Below are 23,082 nucleotides of genomic sequence, written 5' to 3'. Positions count from 1 at the left end.
CAAACCAAATGATCATATGTTTTAAAAAGATTTTTAGTTTGTATTACCTATATCCACTATCCTGCCCTTCAACTTTTTAAATATGAGTGCTTGAAGAATAAATCTTTTTCAGTGGCAGTAGTCATAGCTTGATAAAATTCAAGTTTAGCTTTGTATTGCTATAATGTGGGACTGTAGTCTTTTAAATTACTGAAGACTTAAAAAACCAAGAACAAATTCAGCTTCTTAAACAGTTCCCAAGGTTTATTAGTATTCCTGTTCATATGCTTGATTTTTCTGTTTCTACTTTTCAATCCATCTTCTTCTCTTTTACAGAAGAATTAACTGGGGACTCCTCCTTTAATATATCTGAGGCCGAGTGCCTATCCCTGTCCCATTAAGAGAACTGTGATCTTGTTTCCAGTCATAATTTATCATTTTTCAATTCAGTCTTCACCGCTTGAAGTTGAGTGGTTTGTCACAGAGTGTGTTATGTTTTAGACCAAGATAGGTCCCTTCTTAATAGTTTCTGAGGAATTGATCATTTGTGGGGACAGACTTCTAAAATTCAAATTGAGAAGGCACTAAAGAAAGTGCCCAAAAGTAGCTAGCTCCTTTTTATCCTGAGGATAAGTCATTACAAACTCAAATGACCAGAGAATGTAATTTCTTAATAAGAATTTTCTCTTAAATCTATATTCAGCTCTCTATTTCAGTGCTTCTCTCCTACCAGAGGTGCAAGGAGTGATCCTAGAACCACAGATACAGCCAAGACCACGGAGAGCTTTTGACGTCAGGGGTCCACTTTCTCCACTGAACCCTTGGAGGCAGAATATCCAGCTTCTGGAGAGAGTGGGAAAGGATAATAAACAAGTGGGTGCTTTCCATTATTTACTTGGGTTTATTTATAGATTGGAGTGTCCTTCCATTGCCCATTTAATTCTACTGGTAAGCTCCTTGGGTTCATATTAGAACTGAGTGGGGCTGTAATCTGTTTGTTTTTCTAAGAATGCTAACTAGTGCCCATTCAAAAAAGCGACCTAAAATTTATTTAATTTTCTCTCCAGGTAATTAGTAATTTGGAGCACTTGATTTAGTGAATGACTTTGTAGTCCACAGGACTTTTAAAAAGGGAAATATTTGCCATTTTAGCTTTTAATGTACTAGTTGACTTCTAAGTGCTCTTTTATATTCCAGTAATTAAGAAGTTTCTGTATTTTATCTTTGGGCAAACTGGACATCTGAACTCACCTAACTTACATAGTCTGATGTCCAAGGTATTACCCTACCCTGTTAGTGAGAAAGTTTTGGTCTTTTTCCTACATCAAACTTTAGGACTTCATATTAATTAGATCTTTTAGAAGATGAAATGATAGTAATGTTATGGTCAAATCTAGATTTCATTCTTTAATAAGATAAATATGAATGAATATAAGTTTCAGGATATAATATCCCTGAAAGGGTATGTTAAATATATTCATAAGTAGTTTTCTAATCCCTAGGAATACTGTTATTTGTGGCAGAAGCCTTGTCCTAGATTTTTCCCATGGCATTAAAATGGTTTTCTCTTAGTTTCTTTGATGCCAAGGGTAGGATTTGATTCCAGGAAATTCTTATCATCTACAATGGGTAGAATGTGAACTTGGTGCCTTTGGCAAGTTTTTTTTTCCTTGGTGGATTCCTTCTGTGACTCCAGGTATCTTGATAATGGGAGACCGGTTTATTTGTTCTCTAATTGCCCAGATTTCTTTCAACTGGTAAACATCATACTTCTTCAGCAAAAGGAACTCTCCTAGCAGAGCCTTCATGGATGATATCTGTCACACATGCAGCACCTGCAGTTTGGAAGGCAGTGGTGAACGGAGCCATGCAATATATCTAGAAGACACAAGGATGAGAGAGCCACCTGATCTTGTCATTTATAAACTTTAAGATTTACTCTGGTGTACTCTTGGTCTGGAAATGGAAAGGCTCAATTAATGAAATAATTTTTTCAGATTGGATTTTACATGGTCATGAAAATATTCCTTTCTATTCAGAAGACTGAAATAGAGGAAGCATGAGAGACTCCTTTCTTTTAAAAGCAGCTCTCTGTATCTGTTTCACTTAACAGATTTGTGGGATTGAAAATCACCTTAAAATCAAGCAGGCAAACATTTTTTTGTAGTATTATGAGAGATCCAAAAAATTTAGTGAAACGTTTTTTTTTTCCTCTGACACTGAAAGAAACCAGAAATAAACTAGAAGCTAGAACTTCTTAATTACTCCCAAATTATTTTTAAAATTAAGGCTACACTTTTAGCTTATCTTTTTCTGGTCTTGAGTCATATTTTCATTTGTCAAATCAGTATAGAAGTAGAAGAGACATCTTTTGAGATGAAAGTAGCTTTTACTCCTTCTAAAGTAGTAAATACTTGTTAAACGTGAGGAATTGTTCTGCATTGAAAACATAGTAAAGTTTGAATGATACTGAAACAAAGCAGGTAGTAGTCCATGTAAGTGTTGCAAGATAACTATCCAAACTATCAATTAATTGATCATAATAGTTATCAAAATTTTTCTACTTCTCTTTTTGATATCTCTTAACTGGTCAGTTAAAGCTATTAAAGTAGTTTTTAAAAGTTGCCCAAAGCTATCAGTTTGTTTTATTTGGTATAAATTTTAAGAATGGAAATTGTAGAATTATTAATATGGAAGCCTTTAAAATGTTTTAGGATTCTAGAAACATTTGCCAAGTTATAACCTGGCCTTTAGTCTTTCTTGACTATCTATTAGACCTGTATTTGCCTCATTGATTATAAATAAATTTTTGTATGTGTAGTACTTAAAAGAAAGTGTAAAAGGTCAATTTAAACTAAAATTTCTTTAGAGAGCTCTGAATTTTCATAAATCATTACAACTTTTTATGCTTGATTTGTTTTTGTTAAATGTTAATAAGAAAGTCTTTACAAACATATAAATTTAAAAAATAGCTGCTCAACATTTTAGAAGGAACTTAGGGAAATTGAAAGTGAGATTTCTTGGAAGTTAAGTTAGTTGAACTCTTTGAACCAGTTTATGGCCTGTGAGATTATTAGCCTTTTGTTTGAGTTTTGAAAGATGGAAATGATTTAATTTCTTAATCTCATGCTTTGATTAAATTTTAGCTCTGTTTCTTAAAGTGTACAAAAGAAATGTAAGTGCATTTCTATTCACCTCATGCCACTGAAAGCTATTTAAAACTGAAACTTTTTGTATATTAATGTAAATTGATTTGTTTATTTAAATTTTTATTTTAATATTTTTTCTTTCAGATTTTTAAATATTTTGTGTCACAATATGCAATCTTATATTTTTCAGTGTTTATTTTATGAATATTATAAGCTAATTTTTTTCTAGAATGACTGTAATATTGTATTATGTGATCATTTGAAAACTAATAAATATTTTCTCCTTGAAAAAAATGCACTTACGATAAATGGCTTATTTTTGTTTCAGGAGTAGAAATTGAAAACTACAACAGTATTTTTAAGTGTATTTTAATTTTATGTGTCGTTATCTAAGTTTCTAAATATATATCCTACCCTTTGTATGTTAACCTTTTTTGAGAAAACAATTTTTGAACTGTTAAATTAAAATGATTATCAAGTCACCCAGTGCCAAATTTATGAAATAGGTGATCTATTTAATAGTCAGTTTTTGCATTCTCATGATTTGCTTCATCTTAGTTTTGTTTCAAGAATTGGATTTTTTAGATTCCACTTTTAATGTCAATTTTGCAAACCAGAAAAACTCTTGAGTCAAAACTATACATATTAGGAGAATATGGTTAAATCTTTTAAAAGCAAGATTGTTCAAAATATAACATCTTATAAAATAGTATGCAAAAGACAGCTCCTGTATGCAGAAAAATACATTTGAAAATAATGGCTGATTGGAGACTACTTAATTTATGAGCTGTTAACAGGAGAAGAACAATTTTTTATATTTTAGTGTTCTGCTTAAGCAAATAATTGTAGAAGGTAAAATATTAAGAGTCTCTTGCTTTTAACCTGATAAGATACATATTGGTTTTAATGATTCTGGTTTTTATAGCTACCTAAACTTAACTGAAGCCCCTGGAGCAATTTACCTTTTCTAAAAAATGCAGAGTCTGCTAGAAGCAAGACGATTTTTCTTTTGATTTGAAGAAAACTTTACAAGAAGTGGACTCCAAAGATTAAAAATAAACATTATGATGGGGTCCTTGGCAAGAAATAAAAGTTAATGACAACTTTTGGATTAAATGAAGTAATTTGGCTTCTCAAAGAAATTATACTCTAAAAAAAAGAATTAGAAATGGAAATTATAATTTAGAATAGCTACTACATTTGGGGAGGTGGGAAAGGAAGTTAAAATTCTTGGCTTTATTCTGGTAAGTTTGGAAAAGATGAGTAAGGATTCTGTGAATAAAAGTTTGTTTTTAGAGTTAAAGCAATTAAAAAATTTACAGACCACATTTCAGCAGGAGGCTGTATTTTACTTGAATACAAAAAAATTATCTTTAACTATATGTGTATGAAAGGGTGAGGTGTGGGAGGTTAAATAAAAATCTTGCACCAGAAACTTCAAACATTGTAAAAATAATGGTGATATGAGCGTTTTAAATAAGTTAGTTTTTATTACATGGGCTCTTCCCTACATTATCAGTAGCTTTAAAATAAAGACATTACAGAATGTTAAACATGGGTTACCTTTATGTCTTTGAGGTAAAAGAACATAGGCTTCATCATCAATTGGATTAACTATAGATACCGTTTTGTTCTTTAGAGAGGAAACAGTTTTTTAATAACTTCTGTCTTAAAAATATATATGACATAAGCAGTGTGGCTTACAGTTCATTGTAAATATGTGCACAGATCTTATTTTACTTTGCTATATTGAAACAAATGAGCAAGATGTCAGTTGCTTAGATGTTCTAAGCAATCTCTTGCTTTTTATTCAGGTATTTTTTATTTCCCATTAAACAGACTTCATATTAATTTAGTTCTAAGATGTGAAAGATTTGTGTTTCCAAAAATATGCACATACGTGCTCTAAAGTGCCCTCCCACCCCCAGTACGTACATCTAAGGTAATTAGGTTACTACGGTAAAAATGTTAGGGAACTTTGAAGTATGCATCGGAGTTTTCAGGAATTATGACCAAAGGGATCTCTACTCCAGAGGTAAGGTATGGCATAGGTAGAAAAATGTTCAAAATGTGTTCAATGTAATGCCTGACGATAAAGTGAACTGTACTATAACAGGTATCTTTGGATTTTCAAAAATATAGAATTAGACAAATAATTTTCCTTAGTGATCTCTCCCAGAGAAGAGAGGTGGATAAATCACAAATTTGTTTTTGTCTTATTTTGGAATACATTTAGAAGCATATCTACAGATATTCTACCCTTTGTATTCTTGACCTCATTTATTCCAGGGCATCTCTTCCTATCCTTGTTCTCTTAGTGTTTATGACCCATATTTAATTTAGTATTTCTTAGACTCTGAACACTTTTAAAATATTGTACTTTTCATGGGAAGTTGAGTACGTATTCCATGAAATTACTGCCTGGCATCAGTTTTGCTGTGAATGCCTATTTTTATTAAATGATGCCTAGAACTTAGAAAACAGTAGCTGTACTAATTTTTACTTTGGTTTGAGAAATTCAAGTTTTATATTCCCTTAAACACTGTGACTTGGGGATTTTTATACTATGGGTTAAGAAATAATATTGTTAGTAGATAAAATCATTCAGAGAAGAAAGATATACTATTATTCTCTAAGGAATATTAAGTAATTCAATGAGTCAAGTGTTAGCATATTTAGTATATCTAGAAACAAAGGAAAATGCAGTATTCAGTCCAGATAAGCTAGAAAAATTAGTTTTTTTCTAGATTAAATTACTAATTTACTCAGTAGATGGTAACATGCTAAACACAATGACCTTCTATCTTTTAATTCTTTTTATAAGAACACCAGCTCCTGGACATTTGCTTTTAGTAAAAATAGTTTGCTATGCTATCTATTCCACTTATGCCTTATGTAGAGCAAATGATGATGATATGAACTACTAAGAGAACTCACTACTTAATAAGGTAGTTGGTTCCATGTTCAGGATGGTCTAATGTTAAGAAGTGGATCCAGAATTTACTTCTGTGTCATTTTTTTTATTTGAAAATTACTTTAGAAATAATCTAGTTTAGCACCCTCATTTTATATATAAGATAACTGGTATTCAGGAATATCACATATATTTCTAATATCACAATTGATAAAATGTCTGGAGGGCTCAAGTCTCTTAACTGCAGGCTCAGAGACCTGTACTTGCCTGTGCTTTACCTCCTTCTCATGTAGATTCTACATCTGGAAAACACAGAGCAAGTCTGATTTTTTCAAATATGACCGCCTTCAGGACTTTTAACATGACTGTGTTATATCTCAATTCCAACCCAAGTTGTTTTTTTCCTACATATTAAGCACCTATATTTTCTTTTTTTTTTGGTTTTTAAAATGAAATCGTGTATAGAGAGTTGTTTTCATAAAGATAACACTAATCAAAAGCTATACAACATTAACAGCAAATTCAAATGCGAACAAAGAATTCCATTTCATCAAGCATCAAAAACCACCAATCTTTTAGTCCTTTTCTTGTACATTATTCTGTATCTACATTCTCTGCATCTGATTGAATCCCTGGATTTTATTTCACTTTCTGCATGACATTCTCCACAGATATATATCATTGGCTGCTGCTTTGGGGTTGGACGTCATTTTGGGTGTCCTTTGTTAGTCCATAGCACCCAAGCACCTGTATTTTTTTGCTCTTGTTCATGTGGTATAGTTTTAAGATCCTTAAAAGTTTTGTAGATCTTCTCTGAACATACTTCAGTTTATCATTGTTTTCCTTAACGTGTGACACTAAATCAAGATAGTACAGGTGTGGTCACCGTGTATTTGGCTCTGGAATACTCGTACCGCTTTGTTTATCCTTACATATTTAGCCATTAAGGTGCTTAATTTTATGCATGTTGAGATTCTGTTGAGTAATATAGTGATATGCAAAATATTTTGTATTCCTGAAAATTAGGCAAGTAGTATGTTTATACAAAGGCTAATATTTACAGTTTAGTGGAAAACAGAATTGACTCAAGTTAATGGCTTAGATCCTGAGAAATCATAGTGAAAAAAAGTACACTCTCCATTTCAATTATTTTTATTTGCTGAATTCTGATGCAAATAACCATAAATTCCATATTAAAAGACCTTTGTAATATATAATGTTATTTTTCTCAGCTTTTTTGCTAATTTAAGGGTAACCAGGCCCATTGGAGCTAAACTGTTGACACATGATTGACATTGAAAAGAAAATGAACTTGTATTTACTAACAATTAAAATGAGAAATGAAAGGCAGTGCTTTAGTAGAAAAGAAGACTCTATACCAAACAGCAGAAGATGACAGAGGAAGTAGTAGTCCTAGAAGCCTTAGGTTGGGGCCTAAGTTCTTATGCAAGCATAGATTTAAGTTGCCCCTTGAAATATAGTGCAAGTACTCTGCTATAGCAATGGTGTTTTGATATAACAGCATTTTTCTTATTTCAAGAAAAACGATTTTAAATATAATGTTACATGCAATAAACATTAACATTTCAAGAAAAAAGATTTTAAATATAATATTACAAAAACTGTACTAACAGTATAATATCACAAAAGTTGTAGGACATACTAAAAATCTATAACAGCATTTTAAATTACCAGTTAAATATTTAACTTTTTTCTCCCAAATTTTAAATTAAGTTTCAGGAAGACATGAGTTTTTTATTTAATAGTTGTGTGTACCTCTTAAGGGTACAAGTATCCTTGTTTGAGAAACACTGGCTTGATATGTAGAGTATATTCTACCTTACCTGAATTAGAAAGAATTTTAGGGTAAATGAGGAAGAAAGAAAGGAACAGACTTTTAACATGCTTACTCTGTACAGCTTTGGCTAGGTGCTTTACAAATATTTTATGTAATTAATCCAGTTGACCTGTGAGAAAGGTAATTTTTGTATTTTACATGTGAAGATACTGAAGCTCGGGTAACAAAAACTGCCCAAAGGCACATAATCAGTAAGAAACAAAGATGGCGTTTGAAAGATCTGTCAAAATTAAAAGAATTACCTTGTACCACTGATTGCTAAACATCTTTGCCCCAAAGAATGCATATTCTCAGGAAAATTTCATGTAGAACCTCAGTGTTGAAAGTAGATAAAAGATATTTTACTTACTATGCATTTCTTAATTGACTTTAAAAAGTTTTAGTTTTACAGAAAAATAGACCAGAAAGTACAGAGTTCTGTCACACATGAATACCAGGTGTCCCTTCCCATACTTTCCTCTATTATTAACATCTTGCTTTTCTGTGGTGCATTTGTTACAAATAATGAACCTAGTATTGGTATGTCATTCACTTTTATAGTTAACATTGGGGTTTGCTCTGTGTCATACGGTTATATGGCTTTTGCCAATTACATAATACTGTATCATAGTTAGTGTCATGGAAGTTTCATTGGCCTACAGATGGCTTGTGCTCCACCTACCCATCCCTTCCTTCACTCCCCACCCCTGACAACCACAAATCTTTTTCTGTCTGTAGTTTTGCCTTTCTGAAATGTCATATAGTTGGATATGTATCCTTTTCAGACTGATGTCTTTTACTTGGAAATATACAATGCCTTTTTAAAAATCATCTTTGGCAAGGTGTCCACATCTCTTGCCCATTTTAAAAATCAATTATTTGTCGTCTTGTTGAGTTTTAAACAGGTTTTTTTTTGTTGTTTTTTTTTTATACCAGTCCTTTACCAGATAAGTGTTTGGCAAATATTCTGTGGCTTGCCTTTTCATTTTCCCTGCTAGTGGTGTCTGTTACAGAGCAGTTTTAAATTTTGATGAAGTCCACTTAATCACCAAACCAACCAATGGTCTTCTAGATTTTCTCCTATGTTATTTTACAGTTTTGACTTTTACATTTAGGTTAATGATCCATTTTGAGTTAACTTTTTTGAAAGGTGTAAGGTGAACGAATTATGTGTGTATGTGTCCAGTTATGACACCATTTGTTGAAAAGACTGTCCTTTCTCCTTTGAATTTTCTTTGCTTCTTTTTCAAAGATCAGTTGACTATATTTGTATGAGTCTATTTCTGGGCTTTTATTTTGTTCCATTGGCCTGTGTACTTTTGCCACAATACCACACTGTCTTGAATACTGTAGCTTTTTGGTAAGTCTTGAAGTTGGGTAGTGTCAGTCCTCTGATTTTGTTCTTCAGTATTGTGCTGGCTGTTCTGTGTCTTTTGACTTTCATATAGCTTTTAGAAACAATTTGTCTCTATAAAATGACTTTTGGGATTTTGATTGGGGTTGCATTGGATCTAATGATCAATTTAGGAAGAACTGACATCTAACAGTATTTAGGCTTATTAACATGGAGTATCTCTCCATTTATTTATATCTTTGATTTTTCATCAACATTTTGTAATATTTTCCATCTATATCTATCATCTATCTATCTATCTATCTATCTATCTATCTATCTATCTATCTATCATCTATCTATCTTTGTACATATTTTGTTAGATTTATACCTAAATACTTTATTTTTGGGGTGCTAATGTTAATTGTGCATTTTAAATTCCAAATTTCAATTGTTCATTGTTTGTATATAGGAAAACAATTGACATTAGCTGTATCTTGCAACCATGCTATAATTACTTATTGCAGGAGTTTTTTTCTTCATAGGGATTTGCAAAGACATTTTTATTTTTTCTTCTTCTCTTGTTCCCTGTATTAGGAGGAAAGCATATAATGTCTCACCAATAAGTATGATGTTAGCTCTAGGTTTTTTGTAGATATTCTTGATCACCTTGAGAAAGTCCCCCCTCTGATTCTAGTTACTTCATAGTTTTTTTAAAAAAATCATGAATTGATACCGGCTTTTGCCAAATGGTTTTTCTGAATCTATTGATATGATCATATGATTTTTTCTTTTTGGCCCATTGATGTGGTGGGTTACATAGTGGATTTTTGAATATTCAATCAGCCTTGCATCCATGTAATAAATCAAAATTGACTATGGTGTACAGTCTTTTTACTCATTGAATTTGGTTTGTTAATATTTTGTCAAGAATATGTCTTAATGAGAGATATTGGTCTTTAATTTTCCTTCTAATGCCATTTTCTGATTTTAATATTAGGCTGGCCTTATTGAATGGATTAGGAATTATTTCCTCGGTTTCTACTTTTTGGAAGAGATTGTGGAGAATTGGTATCATTTTATTAAATATTTGCTAAAATTCATTGCATATTTGATGAAACTATCTGGGCTTGGTGCTTTCTTTTTAGAAGGTTATTGATTCAGTTTATTCAGTAGATATAAGCTTACTCAGTTTGTTTTTCTTGTGTAAGTTTTGGTAGGTTGTATCTTTTAAGGACTTGGTCCATTTCATGTAAGGTATTAAATTTGTGGGGAGAGTGTGATTCATAATATTCCATATTATCTTTTTAATGTCCGTTGGATCAGTAGTGATACCCCTTTCATTTCTGATATTACTTGTTTGCGTCTTGTTTCCTTTTATTTGTTGACCTGGCTAGCGATTTTTCAATTTTATTGATAAAATAATGAGATTTTTATTTTGTTAACTTTTATTTATCTTACTGTTTTCAGTTTCATTGATTTCTGCTTTATTTTTTATTTCTTCTGCTTGCCTTATTTTGCTCTTTAAAAGTACTGATTTTGCTGCATCTCAGAATTATAGGTTGTATTTTCATTTTCTTTTTTAAAAGTTTCTAATAAGACTTTTTTCCCCCCTACCAATGTGCTGTTTAATATCCAATATTTTGGCCTTTTCCATCTATCTGCAAATATTTGGTATCTGTTACTGAGTTTTGGTTTATTTCTGTTGTGCTAGGGGCATACTTTTGTATGATTTCTGTTCTTTAAAATTTTTTTGATTTATGGCCCTTACTCTTGGTCAGTGTTCCATGTGGGCTTGGGAAGGTGTATTTTATTGTTATTAGATGAAATATTGTTTGGATGTCAGTTAGGTCCAGTTAATTGACAGTGTTGTTCAGCTAAAAATGTTTGTTCTGATTTTCTACATGCTAGATCTGTCAATTACTGATAGAACAGTGTTAAAGTATTTAAGTAGCATAGTGGATTCATCTACTTCTCATTTCAGTTCTATCAGTTTTTGTCTTACCTATTTTAAGGCCCTGCTGTTAATAAATACTTATTAAGGATTGTTATTCATAGGGAATTGAGCCCTTCATTATGTAATGTCTCTCTTTATGTCTGATAACTTTTCCTTGTTCTGAAGTTTGCTTTTCCTGAAATTAAGCTATTCTAGCTTAAAATAAAGCTATTCTAGCTTTCTTTTGATTAGTTTTATCATAGTGTAACTTTCTTCATCCCTTCACTTTTAATCTCCCTTTATCCTTATATTTAAAGTGGGTTTCATATAGACAACCTATAGTTTGGTCTTGTTTTTTTATCCACTCCATAGTCTCTGTCTTTAAATTGATATGTTTCAGCCATTTACATTTAAAGTGATTATTATTATGGCTGGGTTAATATGTATATTTTCTATTGATTGCCCTTATACTTTTAAAATTTATTTTTTCTTCTACTCTTACTCTCTTTTGATTTTGAGCATTTTATGAAATTCCAGCATATCATTATACTTCTAAGATATTTTTTGTAGTTGTTGCACTAGAGTTTGCAACATACATTTATAATGAATCCACCTTCAAATAACATATTTCTTCATGAGTAGTGCAGGTACATTATAATTGAGTATTCCCACATCCTTCCTCCATCACTTACAACATTGCTGACCTTTACTTCACTTTTCGATAAGCTGTAATTGTCCAGTATATTGTTGCTGTCATTTTGAACAAACTGTGTGATACGATCAATTTAGAATTTTAAAAATAAAGGGTTTTTTTTGCCTTTTAAAATTTTTTTTCTGATGCCCTTCCAGAAAGAAACTATATAGATCTTTTCTCTGGAGAACTTATTTTAGCATTTCTTTCAAGGTGGGCCTACTGGTGACAAATTTCCCCCATTTAAAAATATATTTTTATTGATTTCAGAGAGGAAGGGAGAGAGAGAAAAAGAGATCGAGAAACATCAATGATGAGAGAAAATCATTGGCTGCCTCCTGACTAGAGATAGAGCCCACAACCCGGGCATGTACTCTGGGAATTGAACTGTGATCTCCTGGTTCATAGGTCAATACTCAACCACTGAGCCATGCTGGCTGGGCAAATTTCCTTCAATTTTGTTTGAGAAAGTTTTTTATTCCCTCCTTCACTTTTGAAGGATAATTTTGCTGGATACAAGATTCTAGATTGGTTGTTTTTATTCTTTCAGTGTTTTAAATATTTTACTCCACTCTTCTTTCTTGCATGGTTTCTGAAGAAATAGCCATGTAATTCTTATTCTTTTTTCTCTGTAGGTAAGGTTTTCCTTTCTCTACTGATACCACTGGCTTCTTTCAAGATATTTTGTTCTTTGTTTTTTATCTTCTGATGTTTGAATATGATATGCCTAAGTGCAAATATTTTGGTATTCATCCTGTTTCATATTCTCTGAGCTTCCTGAATCTGTGATTTGGTATCTGTTAATAAATTTGCCACATCATATTTATCCATTTGACTATTGATGGGCACTTAAGTGGCTTCCATATATTGACTATTGTAAATAATGCTGCAATGAACATAAGGGTGCATGCATATGTCTTTTCTAATTAGTGTTTTATAGTTCCCAGAAGTGGGATTGCTGGGTTCTAAGAAAGTTCTTTTTTTTTTTTTGTTTTATAGGGTTTTTTTTTTTTATTGAATTTATTGGGATGACATTGGCTAATAAATTTTATAGGTTTCAGGTGTACGATTTGTATACATCATCTATACATTGTATTGTGTGTTCACCACCTCAAGTCCCCTCCATCACCATTTATTCCCCTATCATACTGTTTTTCACAATAGCTGCACCAGTTTGCATTCCCACCAGCAGTACATAAGGGTTCCCTTTTCTCCACAACCTTGACAACACTTGTTTATAATAGTCATTCTAATAGGTGTGGTATCTCATTATGGGTTTGAGTTACATTTCTCTAATGATTAGTGACTTGAGCATCATTTCATATGTCCATTGTCCATTTGTATGTCTTTGGAGAAATACCTATTCAGGTCCTCTATCCATTTTTTAATTAGATTGTGTGTTTTCTGTTAATTTGTATGAGTTTCTTATATATTTTGGATATTATCACCTAATTGGATCTAACATTGGCAAATGTCCTTCCTTCAATGTGTAAAGATTTTTGTTTGTAGTTCCATTTGTTTAGTTCCCTTTAGGTTTTCTACCTATTGCTGGCTACAGTGGTGGTTTTTTCTTCTGATAAGCTGTGGTTTTTCTGTATTTGCCTGGTTCTTCAGTATTGGGGGTGGCAGTGTGTCCTGTGACCTTGATTCTCTGATGGATCTAAGAAGACTTGTTGGCTTTTAGTTTAGCTATTTTTTTCCTTTTTTCATTGTGTTCAGGGGGGTGACACCTTGTACTGGAAACTAGAATGAATTTTTAAATATTTGAATTTGCCTTCAATTTATTTTGAGTCTTAACAAGTAATAGTGCTTTATTAGGAGACTTCTAAACCTTTGTAGTTATTTAATTGCATTCACTTAATCCTATTGAAGTATCTACCTACTAAAGTTCATCTATCTCTCAAGCATTGGTATTATTAAAATGTTTCTACCTCTCTTCAAAGAAATTTTTTTCATTGTCCTCTAGAACCTGGATCTATCTCTTATTTCTTGTCAAGGACTTTGTGGCTTAAGTATGTTCTCAATGAGCAAATCTTCCTCTCTACTAGGATCACTCCCATCAGCATCTAATTTTGCAGTCATGTATTATCTTAAGAAATGGAAACCACCCTGACCCTTTTCTCACACTCTACTACTGCTCACTTTTATTACCAAGAATTGTCTACTCATGTTATAATTTCTCAAATTTTATTTATTTTTCAATCTATTCCAATTTTGCCTTTGCTTCTATTACCTCTATAACTGCTCTTGTCAAGGCCACCTAGGGGCTCCTTGTTGCCAGATCCATGTATACTTACCTCCCCCTTCCTACTTGACCTATAGTAGAATTTAATGTAGTTGAAATGTGTTTCTGAAACGTGTTTTACTTGGCTTATTTCTGGTTTCCCTCACAGCCTTTATTTTTTAGTTGCTGCTGCTGATCTTACTCTTTCATCCAACTATGGAATGTAGTTCAATGCCCAGTCCTTGAGCTTTTTCCTTAACCTCTTCTCCTTTTACACTTAGATGATCTTATCTTATTCATTCCCTTATTAACTCTCCTCAAGTTTTTATCTCTCAGCTACTTCCTCAGCTCCAGTCTTGATATCCCCTTAGATAATTTTTAAAAATTAACACATTCAAACTTGAGCTATTTTCCCCTTAGTCTTCCTCATCTCAGTGCAGCACCAGTGTTCATCTCATTATGTCAAAACCCCTGGAGCAGTCTCTTCACCTGTCATATACAATCTATTCATTATCCACTAGTCTAATTGTTTTTGGATTTTATTTTTTTTAGCCATTTTTTTGGCTTACAGGAAAATTAAGCAGAAAATACAGTTTTCTTGTTAATGCCTTTCCCCTTGTTTCATCTACTAATATCTTGCATTAGTTGGTACATGTTGTAGTTTAACCAGTTTTCATTTATTAAAGCCCATCACTTACATTAGGACTTTAAGTCATACAATTCTATGTGTTTTGTTGAATGCATAATGTCCTGTATTCACCAGCATGGCCTTATAGAAAAGTTTCACTGCCTTTAAAAATCTTCTCTACCTATTCATCCCTTGCCATCCCAATCCCTGGCAACCACTGATATTTTCTTTTATTAATTTAAATCAGTTCTTTCTTTTTCTTTTTTCTCTTTAAAAAATATGTCTGTATTTATTTTAGAGAGAGAGGAAGGAAGAGGGTTAGAAACATCGATGAGAGAGCAACATCAGTTGGCTGTCTACCACATGCCCCCTTCTGAGGATCAAGCCTGCAACCTGGGCATATGCCTTGACTGGGAATTGAACCAGTGACCTCTTGATTCATGGGTTGACACTCAATCATTAAGCCACACTGGCCGGGCCACTTTTTTATTTTTTAGTTACAGTTGACATACATTATTATATTAGTTTCAGGTGTACACTAGTGATTAGGCATTACATGACTTACTAAGTGATCATTATGGTACATCTCATACTCATCTCACACCATACATAATTATTAGAATACTAGAAGCCCGGTGCACGGATTTGTGCACTGGTCAGGGTGTGGCCTGTGGGGATTGGCCCACAGTGGGAGCATCGCTCATCCTAGGCATCCGAGCGGCACTCCGACTGTGGGAGTGTACTGACCACCAGGGGGCAACTCTTGCATTGAGCATCTGCCCCCTGGTGGTTAGTGCATGTCATAGTGACTGGTCGACCAGTTCTGGTCATTTCATCATTCGGTTGCTGGGCTTTTATATATATATATAGATTATTAACTATATTCCCTATGTTGTACTTTACATCCTCATCACTATTCTGTAACAATTTATATTTCTTAATCTCTTCACCTTTTTTACTCATCCCCCTAACTTCCCTCCCATTTAGCAACCATCAAAATGTTTTCTGTATCATTTTTGTTTTGCCTGTCCACTTATTTTGTTTTTTTTTTTAAGTTCAGTTGTTGATAGATATGTATTTATTGTCATTTTATTGTTCATATGTTTTTGTCTCTTGTTTTGCTTTCCTAGAATGTCATATAGTTGGAATCACACAGTGTGTAGCCTTTTTTTTTTTTTTTTTTACTGGCTTCTTTCACTTAGCAATATGCAGTTAAGTTTCCTCCTTGTCTTTGTGGCTTGATAGCAAATTTGTTTTTATCACTGTATAGATTTACCATGTTTTGTTTACCTATTCAACTTTGAAGGACATCTTGGTTGCTTCCAATTTTTGTCACTTAGGAATAAAGCTGCTATAAACATTCATGTGCAGGCTTTTTGTGGACATGTTTTCAACTCATTTGGAAAAAATAACCTTCTAGTGCAATTGCTGGATTTGATAGTAAACCTATACTTAACTTTGCAAGAAACCACTAAACTGTCTTCCAAAGAGGCTGTACCATTTTATAGCCTCACCAGCAGTAAGTAAGAGTTCTTGTTGCTCTACATCCTCACCAGTATTTGATTGTGTCAGAGTTTGGGATCATAGCCACTTTAATAGATGTATGGTGGTATCTCATTGTTTTAATTTGTTTAATTCCCTAATGATGTCAATTTTTGAGTATCTTTTCCATCTGTATACATTTTCCATCTGTATAAATCTTTGGTGAAGTGTCTGTTCAGATCTTTTGCCCATTTCTAAAGTTAGTTGTTTGTTTTTCTATTGAGTTTTAAGACTTTTTTGTATATTTTACCAGATAAGTGTTTTACAAATATTTTCTAGTCTAGCTTGTCTTTTCATTCACTTAACAGTGTCTCTTGCAAAGCAGAATTTTTAAATTTTAATGAAATACACTTTATCAATTTTTTCTTTAATGGATCATACCTAGATTTTCTACTGTGTTCTAGAATTTTTATAGTTTTTTTACATTAAGGTCTGTGATCCATTTTGAGTTAACTTTTTTGTAAGGTCACTTGTGTGTGGTTGTATAATACCATTTGTTAAGACTGTCTCTTCTCCTTTGAATTTTCTTTGTGCCTTTCTTAAAGATCAGATTTACCTCCTAAATGTCTCTCAAACCTGTTCACTTCTCACTATGTTCATCTATCAGCCTCTACTCGAAAGCACCATCATCTCTTGCCCGACTATTGCAGTAGCCCTACTGGTCTCTTTGCTTAATCTCTGGATTTCTGTGTTCTTCACAGAATATTTGTTATAATGTTAAACCATAAGTAAAATCATACACATTTCATGCTTGATACACAATTGCTTTCCTTTGTAAAAACAATCAAATCTAAAATCTTTATCATGGCCTATGAGGCCCTAAATGATCTTGCCTGATTTTTTTTTTTTTTTTTTTTTTTTAGAAAACCAGGGGTTATTGTGTGTTGCTTATATTATTTTTTAACTTCTACAGTACCTGCCTCATAGTAGACACTGGACAAATAATTTCCATGAGGAAGATATAGGCAGCCTTTGAGATGCCCCCATCTAGTGAGGGAGATTCACTCATAAATAGGTCAGTTGCATTGACACTTTAGTGATGTTGGATAGCTGTTGAAGTTTTGGAAAGGAATCAATGAAAGATTAAAATAGAAAAACACCTCTCTATGCCTCAGTTTCTTCATCTGTGAAGGAGCTAATACCTTACTGGGTTGTTTTGAGGGTTAAATGGGATAATATATATCATTACTATGTGCCAGGTTGAATAAACATAAAAGTGTTTCTGTTACTATATAAAGGCTTTCTCATTCAAAATTTATTACATTAGAAAACACATTTTATAACGTGCAGCTTTCTCAACAGATATCTCACTTCCTATTTTACAGAGAAAGAAAGACTTCATTCTCCTGATATCATATATAAATCTTAACTTCCATCACCATCTTTTCTCTCCCACCTATGCTCTTCCTCATATTACCTCTGCTTTCTTAGAGGTATTAAGGTTTTCTTATTCCTTTTTTTTTAATCTTTAACTTCTTCCTTTCATCTAGATCCTTGTATGCATGCAAACATATTAAACTCTGTCCAATTAAAAATTATATCTAACTGTAGCTACTGCCTCACTGCTTACTCTGTTCACAAACTTAAAAACTGACTATAACATTCTCTCCATTTCGTCAATGCCACTCACTTCTCAGTCCACTTCAGTCTTGTTTCTACATCTTAGTAACTTTATTCAAATAATAGTATTGCTGTTATCAGTGACATTATCACCAAATCAAAGAGACAGTTTTCATACCTTGTCATTACATGTGCTTTCAGCAGCACTCATCAGGATGGAAGCATTCTCTTTTCACATTTTCGGGTCTGTGAGTCTTTACTCCTCAGATTTCCTTGTATTTTTTCGGCTGTTCCTTAGTCTTATTTGCAAACTCATTCTCACTCTATCCAGGCTTTATTTTATATATTGCAGTTTCTAAGGCTGGGTCCTTGGGTCATTATCTTTCAATTACTTTGGTGTCTCTCTACATACTGTATATTAATTATGGAAGTCCCCCCATATCTGCAGGTTCACTTTCAATGGTTTTAGTTACCCACAGTAAACCATAGTCCAAAAATATTAAATGAAACATTCCAGAAATAAACATTTCATAAGTTCTAAAATGTGCATGTGAACTATGAGTATTGTGGTGAAATCTCATGCTTTTCTGCTCTGTCCCATCTGGGACATGAATTATCCCTTTGTCCAGCGTGTCTACCTGTTAGTCACTTAGTAGCCATTTGATTTTCAGATTGACTACCAGGGTATCTCAATATTGTGTTCAAATAACCCTTATTTTACTTAATAGTGTTCCCAAAGTTCAAGAGTAGTGAGCTGAAAAGAAGTCGTGAAATACTTTAAGTAAAAAGGTGAAAGTTCTTAACTTAATAAGGAAAGAAAAAGAAATTCTATGCTGAGATTGCTAAATTCTGCAGTAAGAACGAATCTTCTATCTGTGAAATTGCCTAGTTTACAAATGAAACTATCATAGGTATGTGTGTATAGGAAAACATATGCAGGATTTGGTACTATCTGAGGTTTCAGGCATTCATTGGGGGTCTTAACACATATCCCCACGGATAAAGGGGGAATACTGTACCTTTATACTGATAATCCATGTTTAATAACACTCATCCAACTTTATAGAGTGAATTACCTACTTGGCATCTCTTTGTGCCCAAGAGCACTTCAAACACATTTTTTAAATTTATGGTCTTTACCCCTTCAAATCTGGGCTTCCTTTACTATTCCTCCTTTTAGTGAACATCACCCGTGCCCATCCAGTTATGCATGCCAAAACACTAGATATCTTCCTGCATATCGGTGTATTCCTTACACCTTTACCCAATTTTTTATCCAGTCCTTTTGATTTTTGTGTCTAAAATATTTCAGCAGCCTATTTCTGTGTCTCCACTACTCTGGATTAGTCCATTATTTCCTAACTTGAACTATAACAGTTCTAATTGGTCTTATATACATCCTTGTGCTAATTGAATCATTCTTCACAGTGCAGCCTGAGTGATGTTTCTCAGAATACAAATTCAATGATGTTGGACTTAAACATTCAGTTGGTTTCCTATTGCTCTTAGGATCCATGGGTAGGTAGCAACAAAAATCCTTAATTTAATTTGTGACACCCAGAAAGACCAAGGTCCTGTCTCTCTCCAGTCTTACCTTTGGCCACTTTTGGGTGTTTTTGTCTCTCTCTGTCTCATCCTTTGTCTCAATCCAGTGATCATTTCAGGAACACATCAGATGCTCTTGAATAAGTTAGGTCACCATCCTGGTTGCTCCCATAGTGCCACGTGCATACTGTCCCATTGCTTACAAGCACGTTTTTACAATTTTGTGGACCATTTCTGTCTCTAGCTAAAAGCCCCTAAGAGACCAAGGATCTTGTTTGCTTTTGCTTGCTATTTGCTAATAGCACAGTTGACTGGCTTATTCCCTTTATTTCATGGAATCTTAAGGTGCCACTCTTATTTTTCTTTTACTTAGTAAAAAAAAAAAAAAAGTAATCAGTGAAAGGTAAGCTCACAATAATGTTATTGAAATAATTTTCTGTAAAAGCTGAATTAACTTGAACTGTAACATTCTTCCAGCCTTTCCATGATGGTAAAAAATGTTACTTGCCCCCCAAAATTTTAGAATGTATTTATAGACTCTGATACTTGATGAAAATAATTGGTACTTAATGATTCTATTATTCAGGGCTTCCAAAACTGAAAAATTAGATCTGTTTCTAATTTTGCAAATAAAATATTTAAACTGGTTTCAGTTTGGCTTTAGGTGTTGGTTTGAAGCCTTTCTGAACTTGGAAGCAGTTCTGACTTGTGAGCATCTCTGGGAAGGTTAGTTAGTAATCATTTGAGTTTAAGAACATCATGAGAAATTTTTTTAATTTAGTGTGATTTGTAGTGATCATTGCTTGTTTGTTTGTCCAGCTCTTTATTTTGTTCATCCTTTTGATCTCATACTTGTGTTTCTTTTAGGAAGATGACCCTCTCTCAGTATTTTAGTTTCATTCCTTCGTTCAGGAGGTTCTCTGCATCATTCCCATAGCGGGTCTTAGAGGCCTTTTCCTGACAGATCTATCTACTGGTAGTCTTGACTCAGTTTATGCTCCATATTAGAGAAATTTAGATTAGAAAGAGTCGGTTTGCCATTTAACATTTATGTTTCTCACAGGAAACTTTAAAGAGCTGTCACGGAAACTTTTTATAATGTTAGGGCCTGTCTTTCTAGATTCTGAATAATAAACACTCCTAGTAGCCTGGCACTTGCTAGTTGGAACAAAATAATCACTTCAGCCTTTTGTAATCACTAAAGATATTCATTAATTGTGAGTCATTGTTTTGAAATATTGTACATTATGGATCTTTTTGTTTTTCTTGCTTGAATTGCCTAATGTTTTTTAGAGCAGTGTTATGGCAGTTGTGAACTTAGAGTATATTTTTATTCTGAAAATTGGGTAGTGCCAGAGTTTATCGCTGGACAGCAATCTGTTTATTCCCAGCCAATCAAATTGGTAGTACAATGGCCTTTTGTAGAGCAAAAAGTAACTGTCTTATAGAACTTTTTTCTCTTGCTGAGGTACTGATAAGATTATTTTAAGAAAATGTACATGTTTGAATTATAGGAAACTAATTACCTCAGACATCTTAGAAAATGTATAAACGTGTCTTTTGCCAAAGATGGAGTTGCATTTCTATATTAAATTTATAATATTCTTTTGAAAGCAGAGAATAACTTTCATATTTATTTGACAAGTTAAGTCAGTCACTATTATTACACTATATAAAATATATTTATGTAAAATAGCTTATTAAATGCCTCCTAAAATTTCTAAAGTTTTAACTATAAGGACTCAGTGGTTTTTTCATAAGTATGTTTTTATTCAAAATTTTTTGAGTATGTAGCCTATTTTTAAAAGTTGATGGCATGCTACTATCAAGATATACATATTCTAATATAGTAAGTCTTTATGGAATATGTGACAATAATAAATTCTTGTGGTTTCCAATATTGTCTTTAAAAGGGCATTAGAAACAATCTTGTGATGGCTAACAGGTTTTTAAATATAATCAGCAGCTCTGCTTCCAGTTTCGATATGAACTATTAGAGCCTTGGTATCGTATTTCCAAAATTCAGTGCATTAAACACAAAACCCAATCATCACCTCTGCAGTCACTTTCTTTGTTCTCTTAATTCTGTATTGATGGCAGATATAGAACTATCTGAATGAAGATGGTTTATGCATGCTGTGTAATTAAGTAGTTTAAATTTCAAAATCTTTGTTTAAATATATTACCTTCATTGCCCTATAGTACAGTTCCTTAATAGGAATGTGATATATCAGTATTGCAAATTTAGATTGCCTTTTTCACTCAATCCATTAAAAACGTCAGGTTACCTATAATGAAGAAGAGGTTGTCCCAAAAGATTCAACACCTCTTTTACGTTTTTGGAAATGTGCTCAATTGTGGCATGAAGACTCCACTAGGAATGAAGACATTTATGTTTAAATTATATATTTTTTCAGTGAAAAATTGAATACTGCTTATGGGCCATGCTTTTGGGCTTCATCTATTTTTCTATTTAAATTTGGCTCTTCTTGATAGGAAAAGGAGAAAAAATGTTATATAAATTAGTTTCTTATTGCTCACCTCTATAAAGCAGATTTTTTTTTAAGTCACCCATAATATAGGTCCGTAAGTTCAGTATGCAGATCTGAGAGGTTTCTTAGATCATTGTCAACATTTCAGTACAATTCACAAATGATGGGGATATTTCTAAACACCAGTCTGTAACATGCTTCATCATTTTTTAGAATCTTCATTAAACTCATGACAATATAAATCTGATTCTGTGGTTAATTTATTTTGACACATTTTCCTTATGGCTGTCAGAGGTGGGTCACAAAAATATCTAAGTCACTGGTTCTCAACCTTCCTAATGCCGCGACCCTTTAATACAGTTCCTCATGTTGTGGTGACCCCCAACCATAAAATTTTTGTTGTTGTTACTTCATAACTGTAATTTTGCTACTGTTATGAACCTTAATGTAAATATCTGATATGCAGGATGTATTTTCATTGTTACAAATTGAACATAATTAAAGCATAGTGATTAATCACAAAAACAATATGTAATTATATATGTGTTTTCCGATGGTCTTAGGCGACCCCTCTGAAAGGGTCGTTTGACCCCCAAAGGGGTCGCGACCCACAGGTTGAGAACCGCTGATCTAAGTGATTCAAATGGCAGTGATTCCTAAATCATAATACTTCAATGTTAATAACATCTAGCATTTATGCAGAAGTTTTTGGTAATATTTGACTAGTTCCTATAGTCTGAACTTTCACCTGATTGGAAGGTGTTAAATTTCTGTCATTTAAAGAAATGGATTAAAAACCTGATATGCTTCTTTTGGAAGATTTTGAAACTGGTTAAAAATTTGATTTCCAAGTTTTTGAGTGTGCAAATGAGATATTTTTTTAAAAATTACTCTTCTAACATTTTTAGTACATATCACAAAATAATGGAATGTTTTGAGACATTCATCTTTGAAATTCCTTTCCCATTGGAAGTTACTCTCAAAAAACAGTCACATGCTCATGAATTGTTAAAATAGTCCCTCCACATTGAAGGTACAAGTACAGTGTTTGTTGTTTTGAAGATTCTGTTTTGTGGCTTCACCTCTTGCCATCACAGACAAGGTCATCAAATTTTGAATGTTGTTCTTTCTGTAGAAGGAAAATCCGTAGTTCATCTTTTAAGTTCAACAACTCTTTTAAATTCTCAACAATAGATAACTGGTAAACTGTAGGGGAAAATAATTTTCAGCTACTCCTTATCTCATTAAAAGT

General features: G+C 32.9%; 1 protein-coding gene and 1 pseudogene across 2 annotated transcripts in view; one reads left to right on the top strand and one right to left on the bottom strand.

The window, feature by feature from the left end:
- Positions 1 to 23,082, top strand: part of TSC22D1 (TSC22 domain family member 1) — a 145,788-nt gene that overhangs the window by 35,178 nt on the left and 87,528 nt on the right. Inside the window, exons 2-3 of one of the 2 annotated variants that reach the window (XR_004965765.1) lie at positions 683 to 852; positions 1,723 to 3,300. The exons of the other annotated variant lie outside the window; for it this stretch is intronic. The gene's annotated coding sequence lies outside the window, so the exon portion shown is untranslated. Of the gene's footprint in view, positions 1 to 682; positions 853 to 1,722; positions 3,301 to 23,082 lie in introns of those variants that run through there. 2 annotated transcript variants of the gene reach the window in all.
- On the bottom strand, positions 6,593 to 6,813 carry LOC118649653 (annotated as a pseudogene).

Source organism: Myotis myotis, unplaced genomic scaffold, assembly GCF_014108235.1.
Source record: "Myotis myotis isolate mMyoMyo1 unplaced genomic scaffold, mMyoMyo1.p scaffold_m19_p_3, whole genome shotgun sequence".
Taxonomy (NCBI): Eukaryota; Metazoa; Chordata; class Mammalia; order Chiroptera; family Vespertilionidae; genus Myotis; species Myotis myotis.
This window is presented reverse-complemented; position numbering and strand designations above follow the sequence as displayed.